Here is a 24,713-nt window from a genome sequence, read left to right on the forward strand (position 1 = left end):
AATAGTATATAGTATGGAGGTATGAATGTGTATTAACGGAATATACAATAGTATATTTTAATATTGAATAAACAGTTGGCCTGCTGCATTCAAGTCTTTCACTCGTGCTCCCCGTTAGTCTATAGTCTAAAACTCATAGACCAGACTTAAGTCTTAACATTAGCCGACGTGTAATGTTGTATTAAAATAGCAGAATCAAGGCTCTGGGTCTAAACTGAATAATGCGTAACATTTCCTTTTGTACCCTTTTCTGCTTACAAACGTACGAACTCGGTAATCGGTGTACACTTTTGCTCTACCTAAAAATACAAAGTCAAATACTTGTCATAAAGGGGGCTGTATGGGTTTGTATGGGTGGCTTACGCAACTTTCTCGACTTGTATTACTTTGTCCGCATTCAGCAAGTATCTTATGTCGTACGAATATCACTCTACGCTTATTTACTCGGGAGTTAAGATAAAACTCGAATGCCTCATCCGAGGTATGATAATACTTGGACGCTCGCCAGTAGGCTTTTCTACTAAATATTCATATTATATTCTGAGCACTGCGCGGAGCTGTGTTTATTTTCACTTTTTCTATACCGGGATATCTATATTTCTGTATGAAATAAAAAACATAAAATAAAAATTGCCCTATTTCTCTATACGGACAGAATTACAAAAGATAATATTTTCACTAGTTTTGCGGAAATTTGCGAAGTTTTATGAATTTTCTCGCTGCATTTTTGATTAAATTGGTTTAATTTATTTTTTGTACTTCTGAACTCGATATATTGGGTATGAATCTGTGTGAAATATGATTTTATAAGCCTCTTCGTCCACACATCACGACGTATTTAAAACGTATTTTTCACAGAAGCCTTATACGTTCTTTATTGAATAAAGTCGTAAAACGCAAGTTATTTTTCACATTGCTTAATGCTCGGTTTTAAATGGGGTAGGTAAGTCGGTTTTTAATGGGACCTTTAGCCTTAAGCCTAAATGTTTGTAAGTGTACAATTTGTATATTTTTGTAGGAGAAGTAAATTAAGCACAGAATACTATATCACACTGTACTTTCGGTGGCAGTTGGTGAAGAAGTGAGCGACAGCTCTCACTGGCGACCATATTTTCCCAGCCCCACCATTGGTAGGCGGCCATCTTTATTTATCAATACACTATATCAGTAAGTTAACAATAATGTTATGTATGCTACATATTTGTACCTAAACTATAACGTTAGCTGCTGGCTGACTAAAAAAACAGTAAACTAAATGTCGTACATTGGGAGTATTTCTAATAATCGGCCAAATGCGAGTCCGACTCACGCACGAAGGGTTCCGTACCATTGCATTATAGAGCAAAATTAGGCCAACATTTGTGTTTTTTGTATGGCAGCCCCTCTTAATTTTTTAATTAATATTATTATTAAATATTAAAGTATACATAAAACTGAGGATTGTGTGAAAAATTCAAGTACCTGCCTGTTGCTATTATTGATATAGAGCAAAAAAGACCAAAAAATTCACGTTTGTTGTATGGGAGCCCCCCTTAAATATCAATTTTATTTTATTTTTAGTATTTGTTGTAATAGCAGCAACAGATATACACAATCTGTGAAAATTTCATCTCTCTAGCTTAATAGCTAGAGAGATACTCTAGCTTATTAAGCAAGAGAGATGAAATGTTATATATAAAATAGACTCAAGAACGGTAATCCGTTCTTGAGTTACAGCCTGGAGATATACAGACAGACAGACAACGAAGTCTTAGTAATAGGGTCCCGTTTTTACCCTTTGGGTACGGAACCCTAATAGACGACTGCCAAAGTGCTAAATTAAAACTTTCACAACATTTCCGTAATTAGGACCAAAATTATTTAGTTACTGGCACATCTTTACATCCTTACGGAAGGATTTAGTTTTTCTGAAGCTGAGAGCTTATTAAGACTTCTTTCAGTAAACCAGGATCGTTTAACGGTATAGGATTTCAATTTCCGTTTGCAGCGGGTCCGTATTCGCATCCGCCGGTTTTTTTACATCCTGTCGGAGCCATCCATCATGTTGATTGAATTACTCGAGGATTGACTAACGTTTAATATTAATATGTAGGTCGAGTCTTGAAGTATTGAGTGATGGCTAATTAAGTAAGGGTCTATAGTTCTATACAGACGGACCGCATCTCAACTGCAATCCAACCGCAAATTGCAGTTTGAATGCAGTTGACAAGACTGCAATAGAACTGCAAACCAAACGCGCAGCAGTGCAGTAGGCGTGCAGTCGTGTGAACGTGTGCGTTCACTCTAACCTTATTTTTGCTACTGATTCCATGCGCGGGAGAGCGGAGCGTGCGGGCGGGGGGGATGGTGCAGTTTGGATGCAGTCGGTATGCAATTCACACGACTGCACGCCAACTGCAACTGAACTGCAATCCGACAGCGCGTTTGGTTTGCAGTTCTATTGCAGTCGTGTCAACTGCATTCAAACTGCACTTGAACTGCAATTTGCGGTTGGATTGCAGTTGAAATGCGGTTCGTCTGTATAGACCCTAAGATTAAAATCGATCCAACTGTTTGGATGCTAAATTGCCACAGACAGATACAAACACACTGACTCGTCAAACTTTTAACACGGGGTTAACAATAAAATAAATAAATTGACTGTCAATATATTTTAATTGCAATTCTTACATAAACTTCAAACACGTCTTGAACTTTTCATTGATAATAAAATTAATTAATTTTGATAATAATTAAATGAACAATGAGTTTTGAAGGTCAGAAACAGTCGTTTTATTCAGAACTCACCAATTTGACTTAAACTTTCGTAGTATAATATCTGTACCTTTTGTTTGTGAAAAATAACAATTTAAATTTTAACCTTTGAGGGCGGCGAAATTGCGATCTTTTCGATCTATGCCACTTAGGTCCACTTGCGCAGATCCAGTAGCCCTAGCACGGCCACCAGTAGAAATGCGAAAGTATAGACAAACTGTGGAGATAACTTAAGGTGGCGTTCCGATCTTTTTTCGTTTCGAAAAAATCAATTAAAATGCCACTTTATAACAGACTCTAGTCCTAAAAATTCAAATATAATATCCTACTGTATGGCATATACTACAGTCTGTCATAAAGTGACATTTTAATTGTATTTTTGTCGGTCGCGATTGGCCGCAGTAAAGATCGGAACGGCACCTTTAGTTTATGTCCACAGTTTGTCTATACTTTCGCATTTCTACTGGTGGCCGTGCTAGGGCAACAGGTTAAAGTTAATACCGGGTTAAATAGTGTGTTGTCTATTAAACATTCTTCATATATTTTACGAAAAAGATTTAGAAGAGAAGTTTAATCCGGGGTTAACTTTAACCCAGATCTGCGCAAGTGGGCCATAGCGATACAATATAAGTAAAAGGCCAAGTGCGAGTTGCACACGTGCACGAAGGGTTCCGACTACCAATATAATAGCCCCCTCAATTAATTATTTTATTGAAATTTTATTATTATTTATTAAAGTATAAACATAGCTGCGTATTTTGTGAACATTTCAGGTGCCTACCTGTTGTCATTATTGATACCGAGCAAAAAATGTTTAAAAAATCATGTTTATTGTATGGGAGCCCCCTTAAATATTTAATTTATATTGATTTTAGTATTTGCTGTTATAGCTGCAACAGACATACATAATCTCTGAAAATTTCAACTCTCTAGCTATTAATTACCGTTCTTGAGTTACAGCCTGGAGACCGACAGACAGACATCGAAGTCTGATCCCGTTTTTATCCTTTGGATACGGAACCCTAAAAACTCAGTCCATTTACGAGATTCGTAACGATCCATCGCAGATGCCTATAGGTTGATTATGCTAAAATGCTTTTTAATTTCCTTTATTCATCATAATTGTCTTAGTCGTAATATAATAAAAGGCCTTCACAATACCTTAATTTCCCTCCACGCGACGTGCTGCAATTAATTATATCGTCCCTATTTAAAAAGACAATGAAAATTTACGTATTTCAAAACAAATGTTTTTAGATAATGGACGCCGGGTCGTTTGTAGCTTTTAGCAGCGATTTAGAATAATTTACTGAAACTTTGTCTAACGAAACGGTAAATGGTCTATTAGAGGCTAAAAGCTGCATTACAATATAGACATTTACTAATCCAGATAATGTTTCGCATTTAAAGTTTTCCCTTTGTAATACTGATATTTCTGTAATTTTTGTATCTTTTTGTGGGCACAGCATAATAATTATTACACGGGAATTGTTGCTTTGTTGCTAAGTCATGATAATGTCTGTGTGCGCCCGATTCACCAGAATTTCACATTCGAAAAGGTTGATCATGCCTGCATCCTTAGCATGGCTGGCATAGAAAGGGTTTCTTTCTTCGCCAGAATCAACAAAGTGATAGATAAAAATGGAATCTGTCAATTTGTCATTTTGAAGAGCCTATGCTGTCCCACTGCTGAGCAAAAGCCTCCCCCAAAGTTCTCCAGTTCTCTCGATCCAACGCAACCGTAGACCAACCTGGCTCGTATTTGTCTAGCTCATCGCGCCATTTTTTTCGAGGCCGGCCACGGCGGCGTTGTCCATCCTCTGGTACCCATTCTGTGGCGATCTTTGCTCAGCGGTCAGGGTGCATGCGAATTTGTCATTTATAAGTGTTTTTATTATTATTTCATTTTTATTGTGACCAGGTTAAGCTGTTGCTATAGAAATGCAACATTAAAGTAGAAAACCCATATTTCTTTGTTTTCATCTCACACATTCTATATTACTGCGACCTATAACGAACGAGTGGAGACAAAGCCAGAATGAATTTTACATCAGCTATAAATCAACTTACTTTCATACTCCTTGTTAACAAGAGTGCGGTTCGTTTCAAATGCGATGCTTCGTAGCAACTTGAATTTCTTTTTTTGTCAGCAACATCTAAAAAAAAGAAATTCAAGTTTCCAGTCGATAAAAAAAAAAGCCCGTGGCGTTGCTCTTTTCAACTTGAGCTTAAGATCAGTTAAACTCTGACAGAAAAGATTAGATCAACTTAATTTTCTAAAAGTAATTACGATCGAATTGTGGTATTTTCGCCTCGTATTTCACAATTTTCTATAATTTACTTAAATTAATGAGGTTTTACCTTTTAAATGCTTTTAAAATTACTATCGGCGTCTACTCATATTTGCCAAGCTGACTTACAATATTGGTATGACTTGGTAGCTTATTTCCTTTGTAGCTCATGAGTTGTAGGCCCATCTGAATCTTTCGTTCATTTGTCATTGTCACAAAGTAACTAAATAAAGTGGATCAAATTTTTCAAATTCTGGAATAAAATATAATTCCATTTATGTACAAAGGCTAGATATTAAATCTTCTCTCGCTTATGCATTTAATAAAGATGATTAAATTTTCATGCCGAATGGAAATTAAGATGTATAAGGCCCGTGGGGAATTCGTGTTCTTATATAGGTCAGATAATAGATATTGCTCATGAATTTACATAGAAACCCCTCGGGAACCGTAACTTATTCCTTTATTATTAAAAAGTGGCAGTTTTGGAACGAAGTTCCTTATCACGCTTTCGACGTAAAGGAGGCTAGACAGAACGATATTTGACCTCGACACTTTTTTATTAGTACCTGCATGGTAGGGGCAAAGTTGATAGTAAGTATTCCTGGGCGTCAATTATAGATACCTTTTTTTTAAATATTTTTTTTGTGTGTATAATATTATGTATAATTTTTTAACATAAACTAGCTGTCACGGTGAACTTCGTGCCACTTTAAAACCTTCCCTGGACTTCTACGAATATTTTAAGACTAAAATTAGTCCAATGGGTTCAGCCGTTTTTGAGTTTTAGCGTGACTAACACAATTGAAAATCCATTTTTATATATATAAGATAACTTCGTTCCATTCGGGTGTCCCTTGACACCTCTCAAGTTTTTTAATCTGAACTACTGCTATGTGTGGCCTGTATCCAAACTAATACGGTGTCTGTCCGGTACCACTTCACGCAAGAGGCCCTGAAACGATTTTGATTAAGTTAAAAATCTGCGAAAGAACTAAAGTATCTATAGCAGAATATTTGCAGCAGCATAGTAAAATGTTCGATATTGCGTTACAAAATAACATCTTCGCAAAAAGCGATCAAAATCTTATTAGATCAATACAGGCAGATCATATAATATTATCACTGTTTTACATCGCCATCGATGCTATAACTTAAATTACTCAAATTATACCCGTTGACTTTACAGTTAATTAAGAAAGTTACAGAGACGATGTTGACGTCGTAGATTTTGGTTCAAACGAAATTTCGGTGGAGTTCTGTAAACAAACCGTTAATAGAAGACTAATAAATGTTAATTAACGAATGATCTCTATGTAAAGTAATAGCTTTGATTCCTGGGTTAATTATAAAACTAGAATTTTTTGTTTCAATACGCGTTTAAATGTTTGCTTAGCATTTGTGTACAAATGCAACCCACAACACTTTTTTAGGGTTCCGTACCAAAAGGGTAAAAACGGGACCCTGTTACCCAGTACTCTGTGCTGTTACTAAGACTTCGTTATTTGTTCTTCTGTCTGTCCGTTGTCTGTCCGTCTGTCTGTCTCCAGGCTGTATCTCAAGAACCGCTATAGCTAGACTTCTCAAATTTTCACAGTATGTGTAATGTGTATATCTGTTGCCGCTATAACAACAAATACTGAAAACAAAATAAAATTAATATTTAAGGCTCCCATAATATTACAACAAACGGGATTTTTTCGGCCTTTTTCGCTCTATATCCATAATGATAAGAGGTAGGCACTTGAATTTTTCACACTTTCTTTTGTTATATTATGTGTACTTTAATATTTAATAATAATATTAAAATAAATTAAAAATCCCATACAAAAACACAAATTTTAGCCTATTTTTGCACACGAAGGGTTCCGTACCGATACAGATATCGGTACGGAACCCTTCGTGTGCGAGTCCGACTCGCACTTGGCCAATTTTTATTTTTGCTAAACTTTGAATGCAGCCTTGTTCTAAAATTCCTAAATCATCTAAACAACATGACTGCCTCCATAACTCGATATGTAATTTTTTGTGGGTTAGTACACAAAGAGTTACAGCTACGAGTTTGACTAGCCTGGCGCTTTTAATATTTTGGAAAAAGAATAATCTAAATAATACCACGAAATAAAAGTATGTCCATTAAAATGTCCAAAACATAAAATAAAAAGTTTTCAACGTAAACCCCTTTTGATATATTTTAGCTGTCTTTTGCAGCATCTCTATAATATTATATCACATTGTGTGCTTTGAAATTTTGTATATTATGTTATATTAGGTAAGTACTATTAAACATGGGAAATGTAAGTCTGATACTTTTTTATTCTGAAACTAGATGTCCCGCGCGGCCTCGCCCGCGTTAATTAGGAATTTTACAGAAAACGTACATTTTCCCATAAAAAATGTTTATGTCCCTACTCCCTTCACTTAGTCTACTCTATATCTGTCCTTAATATTGCCATAAAAACTGCTCCAGTAGTTGGTAATTTCTTATATTTCCTCCGTTTTTCCCACATTTTCCTGAGTTTCTTCGGTCGTATTAGTCTTAGAATGATAATATTTAGCCTATAGTCTTACTCAATAAATGAGCTATCTAACAATGAAATAAGTTTTTAAATCGGACCTGTAGTTCCTGAGATTAACGCGTTCAAGCAAACATACTCTTCAGGTTTATAGATTAGGTAGGTATAGATTTTTTTTTTATTATCGCTTGACAAACTCGAGTCTCGATCTAAAAGACTATGAAAAGTACCAATAACAGGGTCATTATAGGCTCATAAGTCATAACCATGGGACGATGCATGGTATAATATGGTAGTGATGATGATGATGATGATGATGATGAATGTAATTTGCACAGTAGCATATGCTTTCCGTTCTTAAAACAACGCCGAAACTCCCAAACTTGTATCTTTAAAGAATCAGGAGTTCTCTCAGCACCTTCCGAACCACGTTATACCAGGTATACTTCGGTGCAAAATCTTACTTGTTGGTAGCATATGCTTAGAATATTTCTCACGAAACCGAAGTCACCACATGTTTCCCTATAAATTTTGAGGAGTTCCCTCGATTACTTATGGATCCTTCCTCAGATCACCACTTTTGTGAATATAATACCAAATTGGGATGATACCCTATATACCAAAAGAAAAATTTTGAAAATCGGTTAACAAACGGCGGAGTAATCGTTGAACATAAGAAAACGAACATAACACCTCCCCCATTTTGAAAGTCGGTTAAAATTGTAGCCTATGTGTTATTCTGATGTATAAGCTATATTACTGTAAAGTTTCATTAAAATCCGTTCCGTAGTTTTTGTGTGAAAGAGTAACAAACATCCATACATACACACATCCATACATCCAAACAAACTTTCGCCTTTATAATATTAGTAGGAAGGATAGTAGGATTCATGAAAATCGATTTAGTTGATTATGAGTAATAGAAAGATAGACATACCGACGTATATATTAACATAGACTAAATGACAGCCGGTATAAGCAGTGTTAGCATTGGCCTACAATACAAACATATAAACGTAAAGTTTTGTTCGACGTTTGACGTTTCTGTCAATATTCTAATTTTGTTTGCATGTCGGATTTTGGTCAGATTATTATTTACTGTGTGTGCTGGTAGCGCCCTCTGCTCTGCTTGATATTCTCTATTTAATGTTTTACCATTATGCTAACGACTTAGAATGCAATCCTCGTAAAATCAAAGTAGTTAGTCAAAACTCAAACAGTCAAGGTATTAAAACCATCTATGAACTTTGACATTTATAATCTACTTTATCGCGCGGGAACCGTACATTTTCCTGGGATGAAAAGTATCCCATGTCCTTTCCTGGGACTCAAGGTATCTCCATACCAAATTTCAGCAACATTTTTTTTTTAATGAAAAAATGGGGCAAACGAGCAAACGGGTCACCTAATGGAAAGCAACTTCCGTCGCCCATGGACACTCGCAGCATCAGAAGAGCTGCAGATGCGTTGCCGGCCTTTTAAGGGGTAATAGGGGAGGGTAGGGAAGGGAATAGGAGAGGGTACGGAAGGGAATAGGGGAGGGTACGGAAGGAAATAGGGGAGGGTAGGGAAAGGAAAAGGGTAGGGGATTGGGCCTCCGGTAAACTCACTCACTCGGCGAAACACAGCGGAAGCGCTGCTTCACGCTGGTTTTTTGTGAGGACGTGGTATTTCTCCGGTCGAGCCGGCCCATTCGTGCCGAAGCATGGCTCTCCTACGTCTAAAATGGTTCAGCGGTTTGGACATGAAGAGGTAACAGACAGACAGACACACTTTCGCATTTATAATATTAGTATGGATTTTTCAGGAATCGCAAAGCAAACACCACAGTATGATCGAGAACTTAGCGAGTTTGACCCAAAAAGATAACATTACACTTAGAGATGAAAAGGGGATAGGCAAATCAAAGGATGGTCATGATTAATGAGTTGTCGCGGCTTCTCGGCGTATACAGAGTGTTTTTATTTGCTCAACGGGGAATAACAAGTTTTCCGACAGTCTCATACCAAACTTTGTCAAATGATGTTGGTTTTGATGTGCGTGCACGTAAATAGGCATTTCGTTACATGGTACATAACAAGTAGCCTTACACTTTAAAACAGTGTTTTTCAACCTTTTTTTATATTGGGAAACAATGATATGGTATGAAAAAATATTTCGCGAAACCCCCTATTTACTATGTTATACATAGTGTAATAATTAATGTATGTTTATGAATAACCTCCTTTTTTAAATTGTAGGTAAGTATTTTAATCTTTATTTTTTACTGACATAGCTCCGCTTTATAACTTTATAACTCTGCTTTACAGTAAATAATATAATTAATAAACTGTTCTTTTTTGGGATTTAAATAGTTGTTTTCCACACAAATATTCCTTTTTTTATGAAATAAGGAGGCAAACGAGCAAACAGGTCACATGATGGAAAGCAACTTCCGTCGCCCATGGTAGGGTAATAGGGTAGGGTCTAATAGGGGAGGGTAGGGAAGGTAATAAGATAGGGGATTGGGCCTCCGGTAAACTCACTCACATGGCGAAACACAGCGCAAGCGCTGTTTCACGCCGGTTTTCTGTGAGCCCGTGGAGCCAGCCCATTCGTGCCGAAGCATAACTCTCCCACGAAATTTATGTTTAAATACTTTTTTATAAGTAATACAAGTTTGACCAAAAATAATAACGAAAAATTTGTATGACTTGTTTCTTAGCTTGTAGATTGTTTGAGAAAATAACTATGTGAATTTCTCTTCCAGATCGGGAAAGTGTGAAACATTGTAACGAGCTGCCGAAGAGGTAAGTTTCAATATTGGAGGAGTATCGCCAAACTACACGCCCCAACTTCGATGACAAACAAATTGAAAAGGATTCTCATTTCACACGCTATGAGAAAACATACGTACGTCGTACAGTGTATGTAGTGTGCTCAGGGGTCAGTACTCAATAACTGGTCTTTGAGTTCTGGCTGCGTCTCTTTGACTGACAAAACGGCTTGCATTCCGAGAATGTTAGTAGATGTGAAAACGAAATAGGGCAGGCAGACTTTTAAGAGGAGTCCACACCGCCCTTTTTTCCATACAAACTTTGTCCCCTGTTTCCTCCCTGGATAATCCTAGTAGAGCTATAATTTTTTTCCTGAATATCTACGGCCACTAAAACAATGTCCCTATGTTTACCTTTTTTTCATAATTTAATTATTAAATAAGATATGAACGTTCAAAAACCTAAAAAAATGGCCAGATTTTTCGCTGTGTTCAAACATCCAGAAAACAGATTTGGCTAGATTATACAAAAAAAAAAACATAGGAACACAGCTCAAGCCTTTCTTTAATCTTTAATGAAAAAATTACTTAGAACGGTTAAGTTTTGGAGAAGGAATCAGGGGACAACGAATCGTTGATTTTCTGCAGTTGTCTCTATCGCGTTCTGCGGTATAGGCTTGAAGTAAGCTATAGATGTTACATATACTTTTTTTTCATTTCTCTAGCCCCTGGTGTATCCTCTTAACCGCTAAAAAAAAGGGGGGTGAATACTAATTCCTTTCCTCGCACCATGGATACTACTCTACTCTTTCCCCGTCCTACGAATTTTCGCTTAAGTCAAGTGTCCCTGGCGAGAGCTGGCTAAACATGTTTATTTTATTCATCCCCAAATAGTGCAAAATTTTGCCATAGAAATTTTTATCATCTTAATTTAAAAAAAAATCAACCGATTATTTACGTAAAAGTTTGGTAGTTGAAAGTGTCTAGGTTGAATATTATGCCAATGATGAAAAAAGCTGTATCCGAATTCATTGGCGAGACAGTGTTCTTATAGGTAGTTAAGATTCGTAGTCCTTTGACCATTTCTATTTAATCTCAATTTTGTACAGCAATAGTTTGCTGCGATAGACGAAACGGTTTGATAGGTTCTAATTATTAATCCTTGGCCCGAAACGTGTGTACAATTACCGGACGTGGGATTGTGTTGGTTTCGGTAACGACCCGAGCTGGGAATACTGTTCGAAATAATCTTATAATGCCAAACATGATGTGATTTTCCTGTACGTTAATAGGACTTTAACTGTGTGAAACAGAACTGACAATATCGGAATACCGGAATTCTCTGTTGCATTGATGAGATATTGATAAAGTCCCGTAGCCCGTCCATCCGTCCCCCTTATAGTTGTTAAGAGGTGGTTTAACTAAGTATATGTCGCAGTCATCTGGTTGAGTCTGCTATTGACTGTTACCTAACGTTTAACGTCTAATCTAAAAGCCAACTCGTCAATTCTGTAACTGTAAATTAAATGGTTTCATACAATGAATTCGCTAGTCATTCTTTCAAATAGCAGATTTCACCAGATGACTACATATACACGAATGTGTGTGTGCGACCGATTCAACAGTGCTGTGAAGCGATTTGCTGATGCATGGTCGAGCGGTGACGTTTATGATAGTACTTTGAGTACAGCGGGGCTAAAATGGTCGCTTTGAAGAATATGATTCATTTTTCTAAAATCGTAAAATGCAACTCTGCTTGCAATTCATTTCTGTATTTTTGTACTGATTTGACATATTTTGTCAGTTTGACAGTTTTGACAATTCATTTGCTGAATCGATTGAGAGGAATTGCTAAATGTGACTATTTTAGCCCCGCTTACCTCATTGATGCTCATTGTCTATTATAATAGAGTTTTAACTTTACAAATAGCCGCGTGTGTTCTTAAAACTTATACATATTATTTTACCAACAATTTTTAACACTCTAAAATATTCAAAAACTCGTACTCGTAATATAATTTCTGAAATATAAAACAAAAAATAAAAATCTAGATTCTAGAACATTGACAACTCGCTCGCTCGCTCCCGTTATCGCTTCCGTTTATAACAAATCTAGCAAAGCGGTATAAACCGCTAAGGAAATTTCTGCTCAACCTCTCCGGAACTTATTAAGGAAAGGTTTTGCTCGAGCATTATACATTTACACCGAAAAGGTTGTAAAAAGAGAAATGCAAGATGGAGTGCCCTTATGTGGAATTGAGGTAAAGTGGGTGTCCACGATAGTACTTTTCATAACGTGGATATTAACACTCAGCTTGGCTCCGCTACAGACGAAACGATTAAGGGCTCCCAATTTAGGGAACACAAAACTGCGAATTCGCATCGCATCGCATATTCGCATTTTGTGTGGGAGCCCTTAGGGCCAACCCACACGTACCACAACCACACCACGTCGCAACCACAAAATGGCGGCGGCTCGAGTATGGTAGGCTTAAGTTGAAATTGATTGATTTCTTTTATGTTTATATATTTTGTATGGATTACAATTTAGAAGTAAACCTATGTCCTACACGGTGAAACCTAACTTATCGAGGTAGGCTGGCTTACACTGAAAATATAGGCCAGTATACCTATATTATACATATACGACCACGGAGGTATATATATACCTATATACCTCCGTGGTCTAGTTGTATCGAGCGCGGCTCTTGACTCGGAGGTCGTGTGTTCGATTCCCGCGTTGGAAATATGTTATTTCCAGGTTTGGTTAGGACAATGCAGGCTGATGACCTGATTGTCTGACAAGTAAGATGATCCATGCGTCGGATGGGCATGTAAAAATTCGGTCCTGCGCCTGATCTCTCACCAGTCGTGTCGATCTTCTGTCCCACTGGGCTATGAGAGTAAAGGAATAGAGAGTGTACTGCGCACACACTTCGGCACTATAAAATTACTCCTGCGTAGCTGGCCTGGACCTGGTTTTAATGAAACCGGTCACCGTCGCCGAAACCGGTGTGGGAGCTATTTATACGGCCTATATATACTGGCCTATATTTTCAGAGAAAACCAGCTCCCAGATTATTAATAGTCGTTCTCGTAATCATGAGATATAGAAGTCATGCGACGCGTAACTGAAATACACTGCCCGATACAAAACTACTACCGCTGGGAACAAAATAGACAGGAGTTTGCTTTACTTAGATAGCAAAAGCCACACTTTTAAATTACTTTTATGGTTAATTAATAACTACTTAATGAAGATGTTTACATAGGTAAACTATAATATATTATTTTCTGTCAAACACTTCGTTAAATTGAAGTTAAATAATTAATTATTTAATTAAGGTGAGGTTGTAAGAGATTCGCTCACAATAAATAAAAAATATATTGTACCTATCATATTCACTTAAATATCAATCATATTTAAAGGTAAGTTATTGACCGTGACGACTGCAAAAGTACTACAGACTGCAGAACGTTAGTATAGTCAACGGCGCTCTACAATAGGTAGAGAAAATTCGCTAATTAGGAAAATCTAAGATTCTGCAACATAATATTATAATTCTTACAATAATCATATTAATTCAGTCCGAGTCTTATCAAACACCAAAAGTAATATTCCGATCATTAAATTCTACGTCTGATTTTTAAATAAAAACACTATAAATTTATAGTTTTAGTAGGTTTTACTACTCGGAAATTGCATCAACATAGGAGAGTCAAGGTTATAAGTTATAACAAAATCAAAATATGTACCACGAATCACGATTTATGAAAGCTGCAGATTCTAGAATTTTCTAAAGCATTGTTCGGGCGGATATCAGAGAATTGACGCCGGACAAAATGGACGCTTTCACGTCACACACAGACACACAGCTCTGAACACACGAGGAAAACTTATTTATCGAATACACAGACGTTTTTCGTGTGAATAATTCTTTATACTTACCGAGTTGATGAACCAGGCAACTTATTCAAATTGCATTGGATAATATCAATAGCGAAGTTAGAAATAAGAAACATAAAGGTATTTTTACGATCTTCTCAGTAGGTATGGAACCGCGGTTTGCGACCGATATAAATTCAAATAATATGTCACTTTATGAACCTATAGAGTTCCCACAATTCGCCTAACAATCCTGCATCGCGCTATCGAAGTTTTCTAAGTGCGCCGGTGCCATATGTCGCAGGCGGATTGTGTAATCCGCCATTTTACAAAACAGATAAAATAAATATCTGCAAAGCTTAGTTAGGAAAATATGAAACTTTATTTTTTATATTTTAAAATGTCCCTAACCTAACCTTTGAATCGTCCGTGCTTTATATGGAAGCTTCTTTGGGGTATACTAAACAGACCCTATCTAAAGCTTAGAACAAACCTACGCGTCAGTGACAGGGGACGCGGTACGCGATACGGGAGCGTCTGCAACGCGAAACTGGCCGTGCACACCTGCGCGACTACTTTATCTGGTGTATGCTAACTGTTGTGGTAATGACATCCTCATACTTAATATCAGAGTCCAATGCCTCGGACGGACGGACATGAGGGTTGCGAGATGCTAAGCTTGCTTTTGATTCGGAAGGTGCAGAGGAATAAAACACGTCCACAATAGTCAAGTTGAATTAATTTAGGCGCCTACCACACGTGCATGCTTGACTACAGATTTGCTTGCGCATGCCGGCTTGAACACTGAACATTGTGCGTGTAGTTGGTAAAACTGTAGTACGCGCAAGCCAAAAGTTTGTCTTGTTGTTTTTTAAACTTGCTTGAAATTCAGGCATGCCTTCGTGTAGACTTGTCTGCGCGTGTGGTTGGAAGTTCAGTGTTCAAGCCGTTCTTTGTCAGTCAAAATATGGTGTTAAAATGCGCGCACGCTGCTATAAAATGGCAGATTTACGTACATATTATAAACGTCAGTTTGCAACTGAATTCATTGAATTATAACAATCTCTGCTCGCTCTGTGGAAGATCAAATCGAAAGATTATCCTCACAGGAATAAAAAAAATATGCATATGAAAAAAATATTTTATTTATGCATTATCAATTTTGTCACTAGCAAATACTGGAAAAATTAAAGCAGAAGAAATAGTTTTTCATTGAGAAACATTATTTACCTATACGCCGACGATCTCGGCAAGCATGCGCAATGCTTGTGGTAGATAAGTCAGTCTTACATCTTTTCATGCGAGAAGCATGCGCTAGCAAAACTGTGTTCAAGCATGCACATATGGTAGGTGCCTTAATATCATGACATAATCTATCAAAACGTAAACAAATCAAAAAATCATAACCTAAAGAGTTGTACAAAATAATATAAAAAAGGTTATAAAAAAGAAGTCTAGTTATGTACACTTCAAAACACGCGTCTGACAACTTGACGCACATGTTTCGCTTTGCCGACGCGAACATTTCGCGTCGCGGTCGCGCCGTGTACACCTAGTACAGTGTACACGGCGCCATAAGATTACATGGGCAGCGTCCGCCGCGCGGTAGACGCTACCGCTTCGCAGTCACGTAGGTTTGGCCTAAGCTTTAATCTGACAGATTCGATGACATTTCAATATTCAAAAAAAAAATTTAACCCACCACGTGAGAAATCTGATTTATTTACCATGATAACTAGACACATGTCCAAAGCCTAAACAAGCTTAATCTGACACGCTCGAGCTTATCCCGAAATCCCCTCTTCCCCTCCCCAACTATTATGTCACTTAGCAATGAGCTTTTGTTCTAATTATTCGCTGTTGAAAGTTTTTAAAGTATCGGAACTTTCATTTGCACATAAACAACTGTAACTAAAGTACCCTGATTGAGACAGTAGACAGGTATTTTGCCACGTTCTGTGTTGTTTAAAATGTTTTTAATTATGGACCTTTTTGCCCTTACATAAAGTATTATAAATATTTTATCAGTCTCTATCAGCAATGAAACAGAAACTATTATTATGAGTGACACAACATTCCTCAGGCTGATGATGCTGATGAGCTCTAATCTGTCGCCCCCATAAGGCACATGAGCATTCATCACTCCAATTGACAATACAGAGGTAAGCGGATTACGGAGGCTCTCGTCAATCATCGTTAAATCACTCCTGTAGATCTTTTGGATATCAAGTTGAGAGAATAAAATATAGATCTAAGAACAAAGTGAGGTCGGTTTTTCGTTTATGTGTGAGTTAAAAAGTAGCACATGAGAGCAAAGTAGCGTAGTCTAATGTTTGTGTGTGCGTGCGTGAATATTTTAGTGAAATCAGTAACAACAACTTAGGGTCATTTCTCATTACATGAAAAGACGATGCGATTTTAAATGAGTGATTCAAAGTTGGAATACGCTGTAAAACACCGTGAGCATTTAATGTATAGTAAATAAACTTCTGTCTAATGCTTCAAATTACCTAACCTAAATAAAATATATTCAATCAAACAAAATCTAAGAGAATCTTCTATATATATAAAACTCAAAGGTGACTGACTGACTGATTGACATAGTGATCTATTAACGCACAGCCCAAACCACTGGACGGATCGGGCTGAAATTTGGCATGCAGGTAGATGTTATGACGTAGGCATCCGCTAAGAAAGGATTTTGATAAATTCCAACCCCAAGGGGTTCAAATAGGGGATGAAAGTTTGTATATAATAATACTTATTAACGCGAGCGAAGCCGCGGGCAAAAGCTCGTGTTACATAAAACAGTAAAAAGATAAAACTCATTCCCTGTATAAATCTTTTGAGCGTAATTGTTACGTTCCTATCTTTTAAGACCTGACATCGGCTAAAGAGCGTTTAAATTCAGCAAGGCGTACTTTTTACGCTCTTTAATCTTTTACTAAAACTCTTAAGTTAAATCACAATATAAATATCATACAGTAGAGTAACTTAGTTTCCAGAAATCAAACTTAATATGACAACAACACAGACAAGCTTTATATGCGCCCGCGACCTGTGCAAAACAGTCTTACAAAGCTTTAAAATATTGTGTAGCTTTTAGATCTTTGCTGCAAGCGACCGCGACCAACAAAAATTTAAATAAAATGCCTATAATTTTCTATCGACATTGCTCTAGCATCTCATGCCGCTGCTGCTTTTTGGTGGCGTAGAGCAAAATAAAACCTATAGCCAGTATAGCCTAACCTAACCTAACACGCTAATGTATGCGCGAAATTCGAGTGACCTAGTATGAAGTTAGTTTACTGTATATCTATATACAGTAAACTAACTTCATATATATATATATATATATATATATATATATATATATATATATATATATATATATATATATATATATATATATATATATATATATATATATATATATATATAAAAAACTCAAAGGTGACTGACTGATTGACATAGTGATCTATCAACGCACAGCCCAAACCACTGGACGCATCGGGCTGAAATTTGGCATGCAGGTAGATGTTATGACGTAGGCATCCGCTAAGAAAGGATTTTGATAAATTCCAACCCCAAGGGATTCAAATAGGGGATGAAAGTTTGTATATAATAATACTTCTTAACGCGAGCGAAGCCGCGGGCAAAAGCTCGTTTAACATATATTTCGTTTCAACTTTGATATTAAAAACGACGTCACATAATTCACTGGTACATTTTCATGGGCTATTTTTTGAATATTGCATTGCGGTGTTGATGGGATGTTATGTGCCAATTTATGGAGTCCATTAAATGTGGTTTTGCAGTGATTTCTTTATTTGGTTGATGAAAATATAAGATTATTTTTTATTACTTTCTATACAGTGTGTAACAAAAATAAGTGATAATACTTTAGGGTGTGTACGTGTTCCTTGTAGAGAGTTCACTGTGAAAGTAGTAGCGCTGAAAGACGATTTTTTTTTTCACTTTTATATGGGCAAGGGCCCGAGCATCACTAGTTTCCCCATACAAAAGTGAAAAAAAATTTTGAAAAGTGAAAAAAAATGCCGTCTTCATACCCATACGGATGCCCGGATGGGCAATTTGTATGGCTATGAAGACGGATTTTTTTGAGTTCCCAGCATTGTTCTTATAAATAAAGGTTTTGATTTTGACGGGCTCATTTGATGGTTTCAAGGATAACGGTGTTCACACTAACATCTATATATATATATATATATATATATATATATATATATATATATATATATATATATATATATATATATATATATATATATAAAACTCAAAGGTGACTGACTGATTGACATAGTGATCTATCAACGCACAGCCCAAATCACTGGACGCATCGGGCTGAAATTTGGCATGCAGGATTTTGATGAAATGAAATTCCAACCCCAAGGGGTTCAAATAGGGGATGAAAGTTTGTATATAATAATACTTCTGAACGCGAGCAAAGCCGCGGGCAAAAGCTCGTCTTGTATAATATGCTTAACCTTTTGTCAATGTCTTATTTAGACTTGCATATTACTTTTGTTAAATTATAATAAGCAGTATCATCTCGATAATATTAAACTGATTTTAACGTTTTGACATAACAGAAGCTGTTTGATTTTGGTTTCACTTTTTATGAGAATACCATCTTGTAGTTTTATTACATCGACATTGCGTAAATTATCACTATTAATCTCTTTAATATGTTTTAACTTAATTTCACTAATTTTTGAACCAAAATATTTTCGCCTTAAAAACTTTTTTGGTATAACACTTTAGGTAGCGTACAAACTACGCGTTTTTATGTTTTACCTAACACATATTTAATTAAAAAGCTTATACGAGTGCTTTGGTAGAAAAGCTGGGAAAACTCAGAGCTTTTAAAGTGTTGATTTTGGCCAAAAATATTTGATTACACGGGTTTTTAGTTAACTTTTCTTGAAGCGGAAATATTTAATTGCTTTTATTTCAACGACTCAACTTTTGTTTTGGTTTTCTAACTTATCCGACAACAATAACAAACAGACATACACACTTTCGTTTTAACAGCTTTCGCTGGGTATGGAGAAACTTTCTCACGAGAAAAAAAGCACGTATCTACAGTGTGTAACAAAAATAAGTGATAATACTTTAGAGTGTGTACGTGTTCCTTGTAGAGAGTTCACTGTGAAAGTAGCAGCTCTGAAAGCCGACATTTTTTTTTCACTTTTGTATGGGCAAGGGCCCGAGCGTCACGAGTTTCCCCATACAAAAGTGAAAAAATTTTTTGGGATTTCAGCGCTGCTACTTTCACAGTGAACTCTCTACAAGGAACACGTACACACCCTAAAGTATTATCACTTATTTTTGTTACACCCTGTATAATCTATATATCACTTTTCATCCCGGAAAAATGTACGGTCCCCGCGCGATAACCGAATTTTGGTGCAACGGAGTTGCGGGCATCATCAACAGGTAGCATTATTATAAAGATGATGGTAGTCTGTAAGTGTATACTTTTCTATTGATCCTGGCGACACAGGAGTTGCGGTGGTGGGAATGTGTGGTGGGCCTTTTTGCCCGTTTAAAAAAAGTACAACTATACTTTAGTGCATATTTTTACTGATTAACGCAAAATCTGTTATTACGTATATTAAGAGCCCATATGACCCTAACTTGACTACATACTTTAACCTAGATCTCAAAATCTGTAAGGTCTAGAAAACTGATTTTTTGACATCAGTTCATAAAGATTAAATGCTCAATACGAAAACACGATTACTCAAAAAATGCTCGATAGTTTCTTTTTTACAAAAAACCTTGTTTTAGACACATTTTTGCTTGGATCTTCGAAATTTGCTGTCTTTTCTTTAATATTTTTTAATATATAAAAAGGTATTGATAAAACCTAAATTTGCTCAAAACACTTTTTTCATAATCATTATAGTTCGTCTTTTATTCAAGTAAAAGTAACTCGGCGATGATTCCGCGCCGTCCTTTTTCACCTGGCATATGAAAGTCGAGCGTGAGTGTGAAGAGAGAAGGACGATGTTTGATTTTTAGAGGCAGGTGAGCTCTTAATATGCTGGGCTAAATTATTTTTTATCCCGAACCAGTATTAGGAAACGTTTTAACCTGTATATATCCAGGCATAAGCTAGTTTTAGAATCTAATTTCAACCCTAAAGCACCTACCAGGCTAACAAGAGTTCTAATATTGCTACAACTGTGACAATTGCTACAGCAAATTTCATCTCAGTTCAAAATTGAATAACGTTCGCGTTCGTTACGTCTTGGGTGTTATGTTTTTGTTTTGCTCTCAAATTGTCAAGATGTCTCCCTAGTCCCGTCAGGATTTAATTATGTTTATTGTTAAATTAAAGTAATTAATGTAGTACGGAAATGTATAGTCCAAACCACGGAACAAGTCACTTGACAATATGAAGTTTTGTTTCGGGATTTCGGGATATTATGAATGCACGTACTTTGAATGATCAATTGTGTATGTATTTAGTAAATGATAATAATATAATTATTTGCCTACCATATTTTTATTTTTGTTAGCTATAATAATTAGGGTATACGCATAGCTGGGCATTAACTCGTTAATCCGTTAATCGTTAATTAACGAAGTTAACATTTTGATTAACGGATTAACTTTTAAGTTAACTTTTAAAAATATTAACGGACTCGTTAACTTCCGTTAATATGCAGAAGTCCGTTAATCGTTAATCCGATGGCTTCTATTTACCGTACAACACCGCGGCGCGGCGCGAAAATAGGTTCAGACAGTTAGTATAAAAAAAAGATACATACAGCCGAACGTATAACCTCCTCCTTTTTGGAAGTCGGTAAAAATGACAAGTACCGGACGGGCGGGCAGCGCGGCGCCGCGGCACGGCACGCAGCAGCGAGTGAAACAAAAACAATACTAGATACATTTTCAGCAGCGTGCGAGTGAGAAGAGATTTGTTTCGTTTTATCATTTCATTACTCAGCGCCGGTGCTTATTGTTATTATAAATCATTTGCATGTTGATAAAGAAGAGTGCAGTATAATTTAGTTAGATAGAATACAATAATTATAGAAGTATTTTGTTTTGTCCCTAACATTTTAATTTCCAAACCCTTAAACCAACAGGTTTTGTATGTACACTAGCACAATGATATAAGTTACGACAATGCCATATATGCCATATACATATTAACGGATTAACGATTAACGTTAACTTGCGTTAATTTGTCCGAAATGTAACGCTTTAACGTTTAACGAAGCTAACATTTTTTTAACGGATTAACGATTAACGAAGTTAACTATTTGATTAACGGTGCCCAGCTATGGGTATACGTCAATACGTATATTATGGATTCTAAGGCTTTTCGACATCAATCAATTCGTCGACATCATTACGAATTGCATGATACCTATTATTTGTTGTTATTACGTTTCGAAAGTTTTAGTTAACATTCAGCGACATCGAAACCTGGAATCACAATAAATTCCACTTCCATACTAACATTATAAATGCGAAAGTGTCTTGTCTCTCCAAGCCCAAACCGCTGAACCCATTTTGCTGTTTGCTACGGAAATATTTTGAGTCCCGGGAAAGGATATAGGATACTTTTTTTCAGAAAAAATGCCCTATGTCCTTTTGCAGGTGTCATCTATTCCATAAGTTCACGAACGCTGTCCAATCCAAACATTTCAAATTGTAACACAACATTTCTTTCATACAATGTTGTAAAATGTAAAAACATTTAGAATCCTTTGTGAGCATGACACATAAACGTAATCGTTTTTAAAAACTGTTTATTGTGGCAACAACGAACATTTTTTTTTTCATAAAATTAAATTAAAATGCTAACGATTTTTGACCGACTTCCAAAAATGGAGGAGGTAATATGTTCGGCTGTATGTTCAACGATTACTCAGCCGTTTGTGGTCCGATTTTCAAAATTATTTTTGTGTTGTATAGGGTTTAACTCGAATTCGGTACCATGTTCACAAAAATGGTGATAGGATCCTTGAGGAATATTTGTAGTTGATTTCCTTACACCTTATATTATATCCTACGACATTACATTTACAGAAACGCTTTGAAACAAAACAAAAACAACAAAATAGCAATTTTGAACTACAGCAACTGTATTACACATGATTCACTTGAAATGAACATTTATGAATAATGTTGCTCGGGGCTAAGAATGTATGAAATATACGCGTCTTTGTTCAACCCCGAGGGCTTGACTTATACCTTTTGTCTGATACCTTATCTCCACAAGAACACTTGAGCGTGCTTCATTTACAATGGGCTAGGAAGATGTTACCGAAATTGGTTCAAGATATCTTTTCGGCTCTAATTGGTTAAGTTTAGTATTGTGAGTGGGAATGTTTTGTAATTTACAAAATGTTTGAAAGCAGTTTATTGTACCATCGAGGAAGTTGATTCCTATGCAATTGACAGACCAACGTTATTTGGTCGAATATGTCAATTCAATGTTAATTGTGATCTGTCAGCTGGGTTTGACGTAACGCAACCAAACTACTTAGGTCCCCGATTTGCATAGGAATCAACTTCTCTGATAGTACATTACCTTGAACACCTAAATAAGAGTGTGGATTGTTGTGTTAATGGATGTGTCTTTTGTTGTTTCGTTGATTAGTTGTGATTTCGGCCATTCGATATTCGCTATTACATTCTTGTTGGATGGATTGGTAGTTCGCGCACGAAGGGTTCCGCACCATTATAGAGCAAAATTAGGCCAAAATTTGTGTTTTTTGTATGGGAGCCCCTTTTAATTTTTTTAATTTTATATTAATATTATTAAATATTAAAGTACACATAAAACTAAGGATTGTGTGAAAAATTAAAAGTAGGTACCTACCTGTTGTCATTATTGATATTTTACGTGGGAGAGCCATGCTTCGGCACGAATGGGCCGGCTCGACCGGATAAATACCACGTCCTCACAGAAAACCGGCGTGAAACAGCGCTTGCGCTGTGTTTCGCCGAGTGAGTGAGTTTACCGGAGGCCCAATCCCCTAACCCCTACCCTATTCCCTTCCCTACCCTCAACTATTCCCTTCCCTTCCCTACCCTCCCCTATTACCCTTAAATTATATTCCCTCTTAAAAGGCCGGCAAGGCACTTGCAACTCTTCTGATGCTGCGAGTGTCCATGGGCGACGGAAGTTGCTTTCCATCAGGTGACCCGTTTGCTCGTTTGCCCCTTCATAAAAAAAAGACAAAAAAAGCTTAAAAAATCTCGTTTGTTGTATGGGAGCCCTCCTTAAATATTTAATTTATTTTGTTTTTAGTATTTGTTGTTATAGCGGCAACAGGTATACATAATCTGTGAAAATTTCAACTCTCTAGCTATTACCGTTCTTGAGTTACAGCCTGGAGACATACAGACGGACAGACAATGAAGTCTTAATAGGGTCCCGTTTTTACCCTTTGGGTACGGAACCCTAAAAAGCACTTGACAAGTAACTTGACTCTGCCGCATAAATCGATTTATTATTAAGGTTGGGTTGCACCAACTAACTTTAACTGTAACTGTAACTTTAGCTATAACTTTAACTACAGTGCAAAATGTTAAATCTTTGGTTAAAGTTAAAAATGGACGCCATCAAGACGCCATATTTAACCATAGAGCTCGACAAGGTTTTAAATGAACGTGGTGAAAAAAGGAACTAACGCTGTCATCATACAAAAACGCCATTTTTGACAGTTCTCCTTTACCAGCAGCGCCCCCGACCACGTTCATTTATATCCTTGTTGGACCAGCTGTCATCTGTCAATTTCTCCGGTCAAAGTTAAGGTTAAAGTTAAAGCTAGCCTTAAGTATAACCATAACTTTAACTTTAACCGCGCCTCTGGTGCAACCCAACCTAAGAGGGTAATGTCTAAACGTCGGATCTTCGCCGTTGCGCACCGCAATGTAGCAACACCTGTGCTCTAACACGAAATGTATTTTTGAAACCGACAGCATATTTTCATTAATTAAACCACGGAACAAAATTAGGTTAGAGCACGTCAAGAGTTCGAGATTTTAATCAATTCATCTCGACCTATATCTTGTAACGCACTATCGCTATCATGCAACTTTGTTCGTACTTATCTTATGTCCCTAGGGTAAGTGAATCATCTACAGCCCTTTTCCCTTAGCTCCTGATCTATCTCGATCATCGTGTTTGATTTTCAAGTATGTTTTAGATTGATACGCTATTAATCCTAAGATAGTATTTTCTGCAGACCAAAAATATGTTTTGCAATTCCTCCCAAATCAATTCAGAAAATGAATTGTCAAAAATGTCAATCTAATGAATATCTAATTAGTACGGATTGTAAGAATAATTTTTAGACTTATACGCAACAGACAACAGAGTAACCATTTTGTGATTTAAAAAAAATGAATCATGTTATGATACATAATATGATTCTCCAAAGCGACCATTTTAGCTCCCCTGATATTTTATTATGAGGTGTAACGAATATTACTTTGATTTCCATTCTCCATGCAGA

The 24,713-nt window shown here is 36.5% G+C and overlaps 1 protein-coding gene across 1 annotated transcript in view; it reads left to right on the forward strand.

Moving 5' to 3' along the window:
- Positions 1-24,713, forward strand: part of LOC121740308 (angiotensin-converting enzyme-like) — a 254,324-nt gene that overhangs the window by 164,935 nt on the left and 64,676 nt on the right. Inside the window, exon 4 of the mRNA XM_042132979.1 lies at positions 10,311-10,350. The gene's annotated coding sequence lies outside the window, so the exon portion shown is untranslated. The remainder of the gene's footprint in view (positions 1-10,310; positions 10,351-24,713) is intronic.

This window comes from Aricia agestis, chromosome 3 (genome assembly GCF_905147365.1).
Source record: "Aricia agestis chromosome 3, ilAriAges1.1, whole genome shotgun sequence".
Taxonomy (NCBI): Eukaryota; Metazoa; Arthropoda; class Insecta; order Lepidoptera; family Lycaenidae; genus Aricia; species Aricia agestis.